At 34.0% G+C, this 17,747-nt stretch overlaps 1 protein-coding gene across 1 annotated transcript in view; it reads right to left on the minus strand.

Annotated features, from left to right (window-relative positions):
* The window catches only part of LOC123532329 (adenylate cyclase type 5-like), a 62,609-nt gene extending 48,134 nt beyond the window's left edge, over positions 1-14,475 (minus strand). Inside the window, exon 1 of the mRNA XM_045313739.2 lies at positions 14,320-14,475. The gene's annotated coding sequence lies outside the window, so the exon portion shown is untranslated. The remainder of the gene's footprint in view (positions 1-14,319) is intronic.
* Between the last annotated feature and the right edge of the window lie 3,272 nt (positions 14,476-17,747).

The raw sequence follows: 17,747 nt of genomic DNA on the forward strand, positions 1-17,747 counted from the left end.
AATATACCGGTAAATCGTAAATACAGGTCCACACAAAATTATCTGAGCAAAATTATTGGTAGTGCTCAAACAGTGAAAACTTTGGTTTCTAAAGAATTACGTCATATAATTCTGCTTTTAAAATAACTTAAAAAAAAAAAAACACACCAGTCTTGAGGAAACACACTGCTCCAATAAGTTCTAATATATCTGAAATGATTGATTCCGACAAAATTTCAGGTAAGACATCAATACGAATTTTACAATGCAATCTGATCACATTACCACAGTCTGTGACACCATTCTGTACATAACTGAACTAAATGGTTAAATCATACATACTAGTAATATAATATGAGTTTAATTACGAGGGTATAGTTCAAATATCCCCTAGCAACATTCAAAACTTTGAATGCATCACTCCCATTGTAAGTGTACAAGGTAACCATGGTTACCAGTGTTGACAGATAAAATGAATGATCTACTAATTTCATTTATAAGCCAGTATTGTCAAGCTTCATTTAGAGAAAAGTGTAAATGAGCCATCGGGAATATTTCCAAGAAATATAGTATCTATGTAGTAATATTATGTAACTGTGAACTAGCTATATCTATGACAGGTAGAAGTAATCAGAAATAATTATATTATATATTATCAATGATCAATGTGAAATGGAAAAAAAGTCGCTATTGTACAATATTTATTGACTAACAAAAAATAGAAGGTAAAGAGAATGTGTGATCTAATTATAATAACTCTGCAGCTGCCCCAACAGAGGTTGTATACAATTACATAGCATGGTGAAAAAAAAGAGACTCAAGTGTGCCTAAGTTGCTCACCTGCAGAGGACCGTTTATGTTTTCACCTTGTTTCTGACCAAGTTTAGTGAACATACATTAAGCAATTTGTGATAAAGTTTGTTTTTAAGTTTTTTATATTTTTAACTCTAGGGTCCCTTTATACAGTCAGGCAATTTCTTTTAAATATAAACTACTGAAAGACCCACCAGAGATGCTTCAATCTGACAGCCAACTGCACATCATCCTTCAATTTGTTTTCTTTTTGTTGGGCTAGTTAACGTTGCACTGACACAGTTATAGGTCATATATGGCAACTTTCTAGCGTTGATGGTGGAAGAAGACCCCAGGTGCCCCTCTGTGCATTATTTCATCACTGGCAGGCACATGGGTAGAACCACCAACCTTGTATGAACAGCGCATGAAGAATTCAACACCCTGAGTGAGGCTTGAACCCACATTGGTCAGGGGCAAGTTATTCAAAGTCAGCAACCATAAACAGTAAGCCACAGCGGCTCTGCCTATTGACCTTGCTAATCTGACTATTATTATTAAGTGTCTGATTAAGAAAACTTTAGTTTCCAGTAAATATAAGGCAAGAGTCCTTTCTCTTCAAGTCATAAAAAAAAAAAAACGGTGACAAGGAAACTAAAAAATAAACCACAACTTTTTCAAACTGTTTCTATTTTTAGTTAAGTTGACCTTTACCTTGAACAGTGACCTTGATCCTAGTGACCTTTCTATCCTATTCACCTACATAAACACTAAGTTCAACGACAATATATCTCATTCCTGGTGAGTTTTGGATTCTATTTTTACTTAAAGCAATCCCAAATATAGTCTGGTTACTGGCTAGATAATCTTTTTTATTTTTTGAATAATTTCTCTTATATATTTTGACTTCATATGTCTTGGCTCTGATTATCTACATTTTGAGAAGAAAAGGGACATAATTATACAAAATTTGAAAAGCCTCAGGAGTTATCTCCTTTGAACAAAAAATAGGGTCCCAAAATACAGTCCATATTTACTTCTTCATATAACGGTTGCTATACACCAAGTTTAGTGACAGGATCTCACTCCAAACTATTATAGTAATAAACCAGAAATCACCATTTTGATGATCGCCGTGAAAAAAATATTTTTTTAGCGACTGTGACTTTAATTTTGACCCTACAGCTGCTAAATGGTTCTTTTTCTTACCAGTACAAAGTTAAAGCCCAGACCAGGATAAGAACCAAGTGCTATACTGCAAACGTTTCTACAGTCTAAAAAGAGTAAAAGCCTGCAACACCTAAGATCACTCTGCAATGGTGGAACTTTAAAAAAACGTGGAAAATTTAACTGAGTTAAGCTGACCTAGAACTTCATCCCACTGAACCCAGAGAAGTTATTGAACAGAAATGAAAAACTTGATGCTGCCCATCTATCCATGCCCCACCCAACATCGCTAATCTACGGTAATAACAACTTTTCAACTTTGAAAAACTGACTATAAATAAAGAATAAAATTACAAAAAGCTTTAAAGTATTATATTAACCCTTACCCTGCTGCAGGCCAATTTAACAGCCTTTGCAAACAGCTTGGAACCAGATCAGACGCCGATTAAATCGGCGTCTGATCAGGTTCCAAGCTGTTTGCTACTCTGACAATATTTCTTCCAATTTTGGAGCGAATTGAATGAACTTTACAATTTTAGCAGACGACATTTCCAGCAGACGACAATTTATCTAGCATGCTAAAGGTTAAAGGGACTATAACCAACACATTTTAGGTGAAAAATAATTTCTCTCTAAAATCTATAAAAAATGAGTACTGACTATAAAAATGACTAGTGGTTTAAACTTTAACTGACATAACATTTTTAGAAATTCTTAAAAATAACCAAAAATATTGTGCAGGAGGTAGTAAACTGTTGCAACGCTTTTGAAATAATGCAGAAAATCTACATTTTTCTTGCATTTTTACCAACAATTAACTTTTATTTTCACCCACTTTATCATTTTTCAGTGTCATATATATGCATTCTATTGCCAAACTTTGTAGAAATGAACAAGTCATGTTGAAAAATTTCACCCAACCTGCGGGCGAGCGCTGCTTTAAATAATCCAGTTGAGTTTTTACACTGTTATACAGTGCTTCAAATCTTATGTAAGCACAGCTCTGTCAAAATACAGAATATATGCTTATGCTTGCAGAATCCATGGCATTTGTCATGGCTGAAATGTCACATGACAGGTAGATTGTTACACTATGGTACAGCTCTGAAATGCTCTGTCCAGTTACCTCTAAAGACAAAGTTTAAATGTCAAATGAGGTTAACCTTTAGCCTACTAGTGGTAAGTGATTCTGCCTTTGTGGCCAGTGCAGACAATGCATGTCCGTGCAGGCTGATCATGGTCTGCACTGTTTGCTATTCAGTCTATAAATTTTCAGTAAACACCCCTTTGATAAACAAGGGGTACTGCCCAAATTAAAAGATGGACCAATCCATTTTAGAAATTTAGCAGGGTAAAGTTAAACACTCACATTAAATACGTCTCCCTATCTTTTCCACTTCTTTCTTTTTTATATTTCTCTAAATTAACACTATAAATTTGAATATTTCTTATATAATCCTTATATATCTCACTTTCAATATAATCTATCTTGATATTTAATATAGGATGTGTAGCTGTAAAAGTTAACCTTATCTCTGTTTATGGCTGTGAAATGGGCAGAAATGACCTTCATACAATTTACTAGGTCCTGATTAATTATTAATGAGTAAAACATAACTATTATAATTATAGCTGTTTTTCTCCATTAATAATGTCATATTTCTTTTTCTACATTTTTTATGTCTGTATTACATTATTAAATGATATTAACAAACATCTATCACTTTACTAATATTAAGCTGCACCTCTAAATAAATCTATTTGCCATAAAATGATAATTGCATATTATATGAGGAATCTTTCAAAATATATGACACACTTAATTTACCCATCATACAAAACTTTCTTACTATGATAAAACAATTAAGTAAAGTAAGAACTGACTTTTAAGATCAGTCGTAGAAATCTAGCGGTGTGCCGTAACCACGGAAACGGCTACTGAAGCTGGTAATCGCGGAAACTCAAAAACTTTCTTGTGTCATATTTCAAAAGTTAGTAGTATTAGAAACTTGATTTTTCTTCAATTTTTCATTAAGTTACAAATACCTATTGTTTGCTGTGATTATATTTTAGATATCTTATTAAATTTCTTAATTGTCGTCAGCACGTGCAATTTTAGTAATAAGCACGTGCATTCAGTTGTGAATCAACAAGATGCCTTTTTTCAATCAGAAAATGTTTTCTGGACTTAATTACAACTATGGCTGATTTTTGGCTTGAAAATGTTGTTTAACACGCATGCAATTAAAATTCTAAAAATTTTGATACGTCAGTTTCACATCTTTTTATATATTAATGCAGCGGATTGCATGCCATATAGGCCATTAATTCGCTTCCTTTTTCTATACTTACGGACAATGAAGTTAATTATTAATGCGTTAAATATTGGCTTGGAATATTTAATAGATATTATAATTATGAAAAACAACAAAATTTATTTAATTAATTGTTGGAAAACATGTTGATAAATTGTTTTTGTGACATTGCCTTTTGTTAGCTGTCAGTATTGTATAGATACGCTTATTTAATAACATATTTTAATGCATGCATAATTTTTTGCCCTTTTTCATTGATATTTTTACTATTACTGTTACGAAATCAAATATTTTAGATTTGATACTTCTATTGTTTTAATAATTGATCATATTACCGGACTTTTCTTCATAAATCAGCAGAACCATTATGGGAGTAAACGAGGCCTAGAGTAAAGGTTTCCAGTGTGTGTAGAGCGGTTCTACCAAAGTGATGCTAATGTACATGTAGAAATTGTGAAATAATAATAATGTTTGGCGTATTTCTTATTTTCGTGGTGGGTCACTTATTGTTCCTATGTTGAAATCTCGTATTATGCAATACACTTTCCGGAGATATCATCACCATTGGTATTATCAAGTACTATATATTTTGTATATAGACCGGATAGAAAAATAAAAGGAAAATACGATGTGTTTTAAAAAGAGTTTGTCTGTATTTCTTTCATGCACAATAATTTTATTGTAGTACCAATATACATCCTCTGCATGCGGTTACGAAGAAAAAATACAATTTATGTTAAAGTGACAGTTTGCAAAAGGATGGTCGGTAAATGTTATCCTTATACATTTTCACTCCGGCTCCGTTGCTTCAATAAGTCGCATATTTCTAGTTATATTTCTAGTTATTTTATATACTTTACAGTTGATTGACAAATTGAAAAACAAAATAAAATCCAAATGATCGTTTACTTTGATGACTTACATTCTAAACATTGAAAAACACACATATACCATAATCTCGTTTTAAAAAGCAAACAGAACGTAAGTATAGGACTATGTGTAAGGACAAATTTCAAGTGTTAATGAATAACTGCGGATGGCCAAACCCCGGATCCCCCACCCCGCATTACTACTTACTCAAATTGAGCAACTTGAATTAATCCTAGACGTCTCAGTGCTAGGATTTATTCTTTATCGCAACTTTGTACGACTGTTCTGGTACTTATCAGTATGCACACTACATTAGAATCAATTCACTTTGAGTGAAAATACCAAAATGGTACAAGGTTACATTCTTCATTTGTTTCATATAAACAATTAAATCTTGAGACCTCATTTTCAGTGCTTTTAAACATTTCAATAATATAAAAATACATATATAGCCATTAAATATAACATTAGGTTAGGTTACATATATTAAATAAAACATTATCTGTCTGAAAAAAATCACCATCTAAAAATACTCCCATGAAATTTGTCATTTAGCGATAACCCGTATACCTGTAGACATGGAAATTCACAGTAAAAGTGATCTAGATCTTTTCTCAATACAATAAGCAATACAGCTAAGCCAAAGCTATAACTGTCACATCCTTATCTGACTCATATACAAGATCTCATCAACAACATGGAACTACATTTTGAATTGCAAAAACAGACCATCTTACATCATCTTACATGCTTGGCGAACTTCTCTTTTCATAACATTGGCTCATTGTCCCTGCGCAGTTAATGGGGACCCAATGGGGACCCATAGGCTTTGCTAACTGCAAAATGCTAAATAAGAAGCTGTTAATGCTCAATGCCAATAGCTTAATGTTAATGTCACATACTTAATGCTAAATGCTACATACAAAATACTATATGCCGTATACAAAATGCTAAATATCATAAAAGCTCTACATGCAGCCACAGGAAAACATTGCAGCAATTACAAGGCAGAGCCTGAAATACTCATGAATGCCCTCTCAATGGTTGAAGACTCGGCAGAAAAAAAGCTCCTCAGTCGTCTTTCTCACATATGCACTGTCTGTTATGGAAGTTCTGATCAACAATAAAGCTCCACACTAGCCAGGAGAATGCAGAGCCTGAGTATAACCTGCAAAGTAGCACCTCAGTGGATTCCATCCCATTGTGGATTTGCAGGCAATGAAGAGGCAGACAAACTGGCTAAGCTAGAAGCTCATACAGAACAACCAACAAAACCTGTGAGTTACAAGAAGAAAGTCACCATCATCAAGGCACTGACAAGACCAAGGATAGAGAAAGATGCTTTTCGTCTCCTTGAACAAGTGATGTTGGTCAGGCTTCGCTCGGGGCACAACAAGCTCAATGCTCACATGTACAAGAAATACAGACTGACACCGTCGCCAACTTGTTCATGTGGTGAGGAAGATCAGACTGCGGAGCATATACTTTGGAGATGTAAAAAGGCATTAACATGAGCGAGCTGCGACTTGGCCGATAGATACCTCAATGCATCAGAAACTGTATGGAGGCATTGAGGATCTGCGGCAAACCACAAATTTCATCATGGCTACTGGTCTGACAATGTAGTAGTGAACGAGAAGAAAATAAAAACAAATTCTTTTTGTCAAATGAAAAATGGTTATTCTCAAATTATCAATCTTTGTGATCTTTATCTTTTCAACTAATGAATGTAACTTTTACGCATTTGGAAAAAAATAAATGTGCTGCCTGTCTAATTTAAAGTAATAACGTTGCAGATGTTACAGGGACATAGAACCGAAACATTTTGTTGTAAAATGTTTATTATATAATAGACTAAGATATGTAACAGAGAAAAAGTTATGTGACGAAGGGCAATTATTATATAACTGATATATTCAGCTCTTTATTTCAACTTAGCAATGAGGATTTTGACATTTATTGTTTTAACAAAAAAGCATTTATCATTGCCAATTACCGCTCTTTATTTGAATAAGTACTTAGCAATACGCATTTGGCATTTATTGTTTTGTATTTGCAATTAACAATTATCATTTATTGTTTGACAATTACAAATGTACCATTTCACAGGCAATATTTGACATTAAGCATATAGCAAATAGCATTTTGCAATAACTGGTTTTCATTTAGCATTTGGCAATTAGCATGGCACACTGGCTTTCCATAGCCTTCCATAGAACTTAATAAATGTCATTTCATTTTCAAAACATTTTGCATAAGGTATTTGGCATTTAGCATTGTTATCTGATATTTAGCAATTGACAAATAACATGACGCACCAGGTTTCCATATAAACATGTACATTAGCATCACTTTGGTAGAACCGTACTACACACACTGAAAGTCTTTACTCTAGGCCTAGTTTACTCCCATTATTGTACTGCTAAATTATGGAGAGAAGTCCGGTAATATGATTAATTATTAAAGTGATAGAAGTATGAAATCTAAAATACTTGAATTCGTAACAGTAATAGTAAAAATATCAACGAAAATGAGAACAATTTTATGCATGCATTATATGTTAAGTGTATCTATACAATACTGACAGGTAACAATGTCATAAAAAAAAACAAAAACAAAAACATAATTTATTCACATGTTTTCCAACAAATAATTTGATAAACATTTTTTTTTTCATATTGTATGTGTTAGCTATTCCAAGCCGAGATTCCACTCATTATTCCCTAACTTCATTGTCCATGTGTATTGAAAAAGGAAGCGAATGAATAACGTATATGGCATGCAGTCCCCTGCATAAATATATGAAATGGTGTTAAACTGACGTATCAAAATTTTTAGAATTTTAATTGCATGCGTATTATATAAAATTTTCAAGCAAAAAATCAGCCATAGTTGTAATTAAGTCTAGAAAATATTTTTCTGATTAAAAAAGGTACCTTATTGGTTCACAACTGAATGCACGTGCTTATTACTAAAATTGCACATGCTGAAGACAATTCAGAAATTTAATAAGATATTTAGAATATAATCACGCAAACAATAGGTATTTATAACTTAATCAAAATATGAAAAAATCATGTTTGTAATACCATTACTTTTTGAAATATGACAAAAGAAAGATTTTTAGTTTCCGCGATTACCAGCTTCAGTGGCCGGTTCCATGGTTACGGCACACCGCAAAATTTCTACGACCTCATTTAAAACCTCCATTTGTTGCCGAACTGTATTCTTATATAGGTGAAAAAGTTTTGTATGTTGGGTAAATGAAAATCCTTACGGAGGGCCCGTACACACGAAAGCTTCTTCAGATATATGTACAGATGAAACACAATAATTTGGTTTTGTCCCGTTATAGCGTTATATTCCAATTAAACAATGGGTGCAGGTTTATCACAAAATCATGTTTACCATTTTTGTGTAAATTTTTGTATATAGATAAAGTGGTTAAAGATCACTTTCATTTGTATGACATTTATTGTTATTATAATGATATTGGCAGTATTTCTTGTCAACAAAATCAAACTGGAGTAACGAATAATACCCCCTTGTCAAAGTAAGGCAACCATAAGAAAGAAATGGCCACAAGAAGGTGCAGTTTAAGTTGTTTAACTTGAAGGTGAAAAAACTGAAACAAGACTTAGTGTTTGTGAAAGGGCCAGTGTTAGACAATGATTTCAGTAAAGCGTACCTGTGATAATCAAAAATCATTTACATCTGTCAACCCTTTCTCATTAGTCCTGAAACCATGAGTCTGACAAATTTTAAGTTGGAAAGGGGCCATAACTACATCAAAAAATGGTGGTTTGTAGGCAAAGTTGAACTAGACCTGTATTTTATGTTACACCAGTCCCGTGTACTGAAATTTATTTAAATCTTTGAAGCCTTTCATGAGTTATTGTCCGGAAACCATGAAAACCAACAGACTGACAGACTGACTGGCAAGCTCACTACTATATATCCCCCCAAAACTTTGTTGGGATACAATTAACAGGTTCTCACTATAGTGTGTAATATTTGAAACTAATGATTTAGATGTCAAAAAAATCTGTTTGTTTCAATGCCAGGTCTTAAGGATAACCTAGTGTAATAGGCCTCAATTTCACCAAAAGCGCACATACAACTTGATAATGTAAGCTTTAAAAATGTCAAACGATAGAAATAAGGTGCATATTGAGAAGTTATATAGTGACAGAAGTTCTCAAAAATTTCCTTTATATTACCTCCCCTGATAATTTTGGTTTTTCATGAGTCATCTCCCCTGAAAACTAGAAAAAAATGATTTTCTCCTTTTCCCTACGGGGAATTTTAGATTTTTTTGTGATATTTGTATCAGAATCATATAATATTATTGCAGCTTTCTACTGCAAAATTTTCTCGAAATTCAAGTTCAGATTCTAATAATCAAAGAAATTATATATTTTCCATAGGCATCAATGGTAACTTCAATACTGATTATCTCCCCCAAAAAATGCTAAAATTTGAAAAATCTCAGTGAAAAGTTTTTAACTTTGAATGTCTTTAAAGTGACCAAATTTCATTTAAATATTACCATCCAGTTACAAGATATGAAATATGGCTATTACACCATGTTATCCTTAATATCTTTCACTGAGTTAACACAAAATACAATATTATATGCTATGATGACAGGCACATATGGCAAGCCAATTGTCCAATAATTACGTGAACCCCAGTTCATGGTCGAAAAACTAGGATTAACGATCGATAAACTAGGTTTTTCGAACGTAAAACTAGGTTTTTCAAATACTAAACTATATTTTCGGGTGAAAACATCAGATACCGGGCGTAAACTATAGTTTATGCCAGTGAACCCAGGTTTACATTTGATAAACTAGGTTTCTCGATTGAACTATGAATTTCGGTCGTTATCCTATGTTTACGACCGTAAACTTGGGTTTACGAACGTGAACCTACGTTTACGAGCGTGAACTATGGTTTACGACGTTATCCTATGTTTTCGCTCAAAAAAAATAGGTTAGTGTTTGAAAAACTTGGTTTTACGTTTGAAAAACCTGGTTTTATCGAACGTAAACCTAAGTTCACGCTCGTAAACCCAAGTTCACGTTCGTAAACATAGGTTCACGCTCGAAAATATAGGTTCAGGTCTGTAAACATAGGTTCATGGCCGTAAACCCATGTTCACTCCGAAATTCATTGTTGATTCTATAATCCTAATATATCGACCATAAACCATGGTTTACGGTCGATAAACTAGGTTTCTCGATTGAACTAGGAGTTTCGGTCGTTATCCTATGTTTACGATCGTTATCCTATGTTTACGTTCGTAAACCCCGGTTCACGCTTGTAAACCATAGTTTACGAAAGAGAACCTATGTTTACGACCGTGAACTGGGGTTTACAATCGTGAACCTACATTTACGAGCGTGAACTATGGTTCACGGCGTTATCCTATGTTTTCGTTTGAAAATATAGGTTAGTATTCGAAAAACCTAGTTTTACGTTCGAAAAACCTAGTTTATCGATCGTTAATCCTAGTTTTTCGAACGTGAACTAGGGTTCACGTAATTATTGGACAATTGGCTTGCCATAGGCACAGCAATAAGTGAAAATGTAAAATTCCCCTGTTTGTCAGTGAATGATGTTTTGATTAATAAACAATTAAGTCAAACAAATTAATTTTCTCTCTATTTCATGTTGGTTTTTTTTCAATGGCTATAACAAAATTTTAGTCATTCTAAATTTCTGTAGCTGGTGTCCAGTGAAAAATGTCAATTTTTTTTTTCGCTGTGAACTAATACTGTATATACTTAGAATTTGTCCAGTCAGAACTTTTACAAGAAAAACAAAGTTCAATGACACAATTGTCATGTATTGAATATATCAATTTAACATATTAAATTAAAGACCCTTTTCAATACCTGAAGACTTTAATTTGTTCTTTATCAATTAAAAAAATGACAACCAGTATAAACAAACAAGTAATATGACATACATTTAAGTAAACTTTAAAGTTAACATGCTCTTACTTAGTTATAGGTCTACCTTTTCAACTTTTAGAACTCGATCATTATGCAGCATACATCATGCGTAGGCATGGATACTGGTAGATAAGTGCAAAGTGTCATGAGAATTTGGAAAAACAGATTTTATGTGGTTAGTACTAAGCCAAATACCCACACAAAAAACAGCCAATTAAGTCTGTGTTTTATAATGGAAAACTTTCCCAAATCAACTTCTTAAAATTTGAAGGGATGGAGTCTTGTTATGCAAGAAGTTGTGTTGTAATTAACTCTTAGCCTGCTGGTGGCAAGTGATTCTGCCTTTGCGACCAGTGCAGACCAAGATCAGCCTGCACATCCGTGCAGTCTGATCATGGTCTGCACTGTTCGCCATTCAGTCAGTGTCTTTTTGGTATGCACCCCTTTTAACAGTTAATGGTACTGTCCAAATTGAAAGATGGACAAGTTCATTATAGAAATTTAGCAGGGTAAGGGTTAAATAAATGTTAAAAAGCTGTTAAGGCATCCTCATTTCATCCTACCGGTATTTCTTTTTACAAGAGAAACAATTTAAGTTCTGACTGGAATGGAATAAAGTATGGGCTAATTATTTCAGTTTTCCGGTGTTCACAATTTTTCCACTGGCAACAGGCTAGGCACACGTTTGACTTCCCTGAGCACTACCTGGCTATGTGGATCTCCCATGACACACAAATCAGCAAATCATATAATTTCTAGAGTTCTGTTAGCACTTTTATTTGAACAAAACTTTGGTGAAATTTGTGGTTAATACAGTATAATGTAGAAATGCACCTAAAGAAAGATCAAGGATGGTTATTTTGCCTAGTAGTTGGTTGTTTCATCGAAACATCAAGAAAATTGTTAATGCTATGCCATGTCTTATTTCTGCCTTCATTTTTTTTATTTTGTTTTGTATACTGTATTTTATCACTTTCCTTTTTTGTGTGCCAGCATGCCAATCTAAAACTTCTGAGAAAGATATGTTTTGCCAATTTAGAGCTAAATGGCTTAACTTTTCTATTTAATTATAGTCATGTATAATGATTCTGACATTTTGCCACTTATTTAATCATTTGAATGTAATTATTTAATTCACTACAAATTTGTCCATTTTACATTCAGTAAACATAATGCACTATAGACACATGATGCTGATCGAATTTTTTTATTTGGGATATTTTACCAAAAGAAAAGGAAAGAACTCATTTTAGATCTACTTTTATGTAGTAAAACTATTTCATTGATGTTTTTTAAATACTATATAAAATTAAAGATAGGTTTATGTCAAATGATCTACACATGAGATTTTACATACCATATATTTTCACTTATAAGACGCATTATTAGGAGTCATATTTCCAGTTTAGAGAGTATATATAAGTGTGTTCTACAAGAAAATTAAAAGAAAAAGAAACCCCAGATTGCCTGTCCGATTTCGGGGTGCGTCTTATAAGCAAGGGCATCTTATAAGCGAAAATATATGGTAAAGTTCTATGTTTTAGATAAAAATTAATTCATGATAACAGATGGAGCAGCAGGTGAAAATACCTCCATATAAAAGTAACACTTGAAATTATATAAATGCATGCATTCCACAATAAAAGTCTAATCATCTATCTAGATAAAATGGGTCAAACGTACATAAACCAAATGAATTTCAAATGCCAATTCAAAACCTGTCATAGTGGAAAAGTATAACAAAATAATTAAGAAATAATTTGCTATTAGTGGCTGCCTAATGCTGAAAAAACTTACTTAAGAAAAATATATCCCAAACAGTGATTTGCCAAATATTGAATAAAATCATTGTTTTGAGTTTAGACTGCACCCTCTAATATAATAATATGCATCTAAACGACAAACAATGATTTTATTCACACGCAAATCACTTTTTGAGATAATTTTTTTATATTATTTCAATTCTAATACATTATCAAGGATAATAAAATTATGTATGCATGTTCTTGCTGATATCCATCAAGTTTTAATTATATTTCCCTGATTTCTGTTGAATTCCAGCGCACCACTATGCCGTCGAAGTAACTCTAACGCCATGACATAATAATTGTTACGTTAGAAAAATGAATTGTTGAATAATAATTAACACACAGTCTTTAGCCTTGATCCTTTTGTTCAATAGGAGAACAGAACCATGTTAATATTTCATTATAGCTGCAATAGGCCAGCGTAAGTTAAAAGTTATCACAACGCTATCTCTAAACATCCTAATATTATTTGGACTCAGTGTCTGCCATGCAGTGAAGTGTTTGCTTTTTTTTCAAAAGATGGCATGAAAACTTTTTTGCTGCTCATGTATCTAGTGTCCACCTAGTCTCAACTTTTCGAATACAAGGATTAGGCAGCCCGATTTCACAGAGTGACATTTACTGTATGTCTGACCAGTGTGCAAAAATTATCACAATATCACTAGTTGGACTAGCGTACATCTAGTCAAAATAATTCGACGCTCAGATTGTTTTATATTTGTGACGGGCAATCTAAACATCAGAACTTTGAAGGACCAAAATAATGGAGGGTAAATCACAGTACACAGTCATGCAAAGTTATTGGTTTTATCACTTGCGCATATTGGAGTGTAGACATGGTAAACATTAATCGTGTACAGTATATACATAGGTTTAAATCACCAGAAAATTTGTAATTTTGGATATTATTTTATAATTTTTATATAAATTAATAAGGAATTTTGAATCCCCTTTCGATAAATGTAAGTTTTATTTGAATTTATGGTCAATTTGTGATATAATCGGCATTTAAACCTATCATCATGTAATGGGAAGCATCGGCAGCAATGAAAATTTCATTGGAAACTGCTTCAACTACTTTGGTCTTTTGAGTGTAACTCAGAGTGTTTGACACGAATGGGATATTGCCCATAAGAAAAAAATTATCTTAATATTTCCTAGGATGGTGTCAAATTAGTTGGACTATTAGTGTACACCATACTGAGAAAAACATAATGGCCCAATAATTATTCCATGATAGTGAAACTCAGTAGATCTAGATATATATATTATATATATTTATATAAATTTAACCAGAATTTTAAGCAGAATTTCAGGCTTTCACAACCCTACTTAAGATTGACATATGTGATCTAGTATCAAAGGCAGTAGAGTTAAACTAACCAAAATTGCAATTTAAAACAGCTTTAATATTACAAACATATTTACCTGAATTAGAGCTATTTAAATTCAAAATTTCCCTCCACCGAAGTAATTTATTTCCAACGCTTGGGTAATTTCTTTGTAATGCATGAAAGCACTTTGTTAAACTGAATTAAACGGTAATGCTTGAATAAACAATAACACACCTGTGCTGTTATTACCTGTGACTTCCTGTTCAATCGAGATGAATGAATTTGAGTCCACTGATTGGTCAATAATAAATGTCACATTTATTTGACTATTGGAATTTTGCTTGTTACAGCGCTTTACAGTAGTCATAGAAACAGATTTACACCAGAGATCAATAATACGATATCTACCTACTGGCACATGTTTAATGTATTTGAAACAACATCAAACGTTTTTTTTTGTTCTAATTTTAGCACACCCAGATATTAGAGTCCAAATAATATAGGCTACGTCCGACAACATAGGCTAATTAAAATTGTAACAAGTGTACTGTACCCTATATATTTCCAGAAACTAAAGATGCACCTGAAGTCAATTATAGAAGTGTCTTCGAGTACGGATCCATTCCCTTCTTGAACCACCCTACTTTAAAACCCTTACCTATCATGTCTTACCTGGCCTACCCTCCCATAACGGTTAGTAGCCAAACATGCCATAGCCTACCCTACCTTATGCACCTGTCAATATTTTGCCCGCCCGGGGGAGCGGCGGGCATACACGGGACTTTAGACAGAAAACCATTCCCGACTGGCGGGAATTTGACAAACATTTGATGTATCAACCAGGCTCTAGGGTGGGATTTAGACAAAAAAGGTTGTCTCTAGGGTGGGGATTTAGACAACAAAATTTTTGAAATGTCAAATTCACCTGGGTCAGCCCGCCGCCCCCCGACCCCCCCCCCCCCCCCCCCCCCGCCTGTGCGGGCAAAATATTGACAGGTGCATTGACCTACCTGCATACGGGTACGGACATACCTACCTACCGATCTGTCGCTACTGCCACAGTTATACGGACAGGAGTGTCAATGGAACAATGTAGGCCTATTTATACTCCTTTCAATGGAACAATTAAAAGTCAAGAGAGCGTGAAATAAAAGCAGACAGCATGTTAAGTGTAAAATAAGGTAGAAATCTGAGAAAGTTATAAAAGTGTATGAAAGCGTTACTATTACCTAATAATTTAATTCTGAAACAGCCTGCTTGAAGAATCCAAGCTAGGCACGATGACTGGCATGAGAGAATTTGAAATAATGTGGCGGCATAAACTAGCTGAGACGGAGTTGTGTAGTGACTGTATCACTGTATAATCATTTCCAGGATCAGTGGGAAGTTGGCAGTTTCAGCATTGTCAGCCGTTATGTACAGCAGTTAAACATTGCGAATGTCTTTACTAAGTACTGCCAGCAGTTAAACATAGCGAATGTCACTACTAAGAACTGCCAGCAGTTACAGCAGTGTCAACCGTTACAGCAGTTAAACATTACGAATGTCACTACTAAGTACTGCCAGCAGTTACAGCAGTGTCAACCGTTACAGCAGTTAAACATTACGAATGTCACTACTAAGTACTGCCAGCAGTTTCAGTAATTAAACGTTGCAAATATAATTATGAAATGTCACTAGGAATATCAAAGATACTGTTTGAAGCAGGCAGTATTAAAGTAGTATTACTACTGCTGGAACGCTAAAATGTCAACACAGCTCCTCGCCGGGAACTGTATGAGATGAAAAATTAACGCACAGTCTGCCGACGGAAAATGGTCAACACTGTTTGAAAGCGTATCTAGCTAGGTTTTGGTCAGATTCATGTGCCATTAAATCGGCCAGTTTCTTTGTTATTGCTGGGGGAAGGAGGTAGGGGGACTCGAAGATACATTGAACCGCGTTCACATATTGTGCAAATGAATAGTACATATCACATTGCCGACGACAGAATGTCTTCATTGATACATACATGTATATCGTCCCGATGTTATTTAAAACAAAATGCGTTTCACATTTCGCACTGATTTTCGAAAAGCCAAGGAAGCCGCAATAAATCCGTAGCAGTTCTGAAAAGATCGTAACAGATATTAAAAGATCGTAACAGTCCGGAAATCACCGTGTGGTAAAAAAAAATACAAGCTATTACGGTTTTATTCCGGTTCTAAAATAAGGTTAATTAAGTTGCTGTTACGATTGCATTAGAGTTTTATAACGTAACAAATTCACAAACCCCATATTTTCTTACACATTCGGAGCAATCCGGGGATGGGAATCCGGAACTCATCCGCAAGCCCATCCGGGGCAGTGGGATTCTAGCTTAACAAGCCGAAAAATGAAATAAAATATCACTTACATGCTTAGTATAGTTTTACTCATATCAAAATGCCACAACAGAAGAAGTCAGGTAGAATCAATAAAGATGCGCTTATATTGACCCTACATGTTAGATCTATTTTCATCAGCTTAATATATTTGGTATTAAAACGCTAAAAATCAAGATATTTGCATAAAATATTCACACTCTTCCATGGAAGGTATGCTACCCAAACTGGTACGATATGAAAGTCAATGCTCTGAAAAAATGACGAGTAGCCTACAATTTGTACAGAAGTTCTTCAGACAAATTGCAAGGTTTTAGTATTTAATGTGTACACGAGCTAGTGACAGAAGCTACTAGCAAACTGAATTGGAAACGACATGACTTTTTCACAGGCGGTAAACGCGCAGTCTAATGCCCGCTGTGAATAAATTGGTTGCGCGACATCCTGTGCAGAAAATACGAAAATGAGGTGGGGTTTTCGCTCAGTATGACACAATTACAAATTTTCTTGAAAAAAAAAAGCCAAATGTTACTCGTCACAAATGTAATGAGACGTCATATAATGTGAAATATCCGGTTTGTAATTTATGAGCATGTAAAAAGAATAAAATCAACAAAAAAATGCCAATTTTTGACCTAATGTGCATAATCGAAGGACATAATAAAGCGACTGTAATACAGTAGCGAATATCACCACAGATTTCCCATGGCCGGGCCGGCGGCGACCCTGTCAAATCCTACTTATGGGGAAATAACTGACACAAAAAAAACAACATCAGGTACTGGGTTGCGATTCGGGAATGGAGCTGCTTGTATACAGTATCTAGTACGTGACTGTAAAACCAGTTTGCGCCTGCATAGCTACTTTTTACGGTATCATTTCAATTGAAATGATTGTCTAAAATGGGACCATGGTTTGAACACGGTTGGAGGTAGTGAAATAACTTGTATTATATCATCGTTCGTTCAAGACTCAGTTTGTACATTGGTACAAATACAAGAGCAATATCATATATATGAATAAGCCATTCTAACATGGTCATCATCTGGCATATTGTAGACAGGGGACAACAACATATTACACGTATTTATCACTTTGGAAAAAATGATAAAAAATAAAATTCAATCTTCCTAAATAACGACTTTACAAAATTCCACAT

Source organism: Mercenaria mercenaria, chromosome 11 (genome assembly GCF_021730395.1).
Source record: "Mercenaria mercenaria strain notata chromosome 11, MADL_Memer_1, whole genome shotgun sequence".
NCBI classification, from domain to species: domain Eukaryota; kingdom Metazoa; phylum Mollusca; class Bivalvia; order Venerida; family Veneridae; genus Mercenaria; species Mercenaria mercenaria.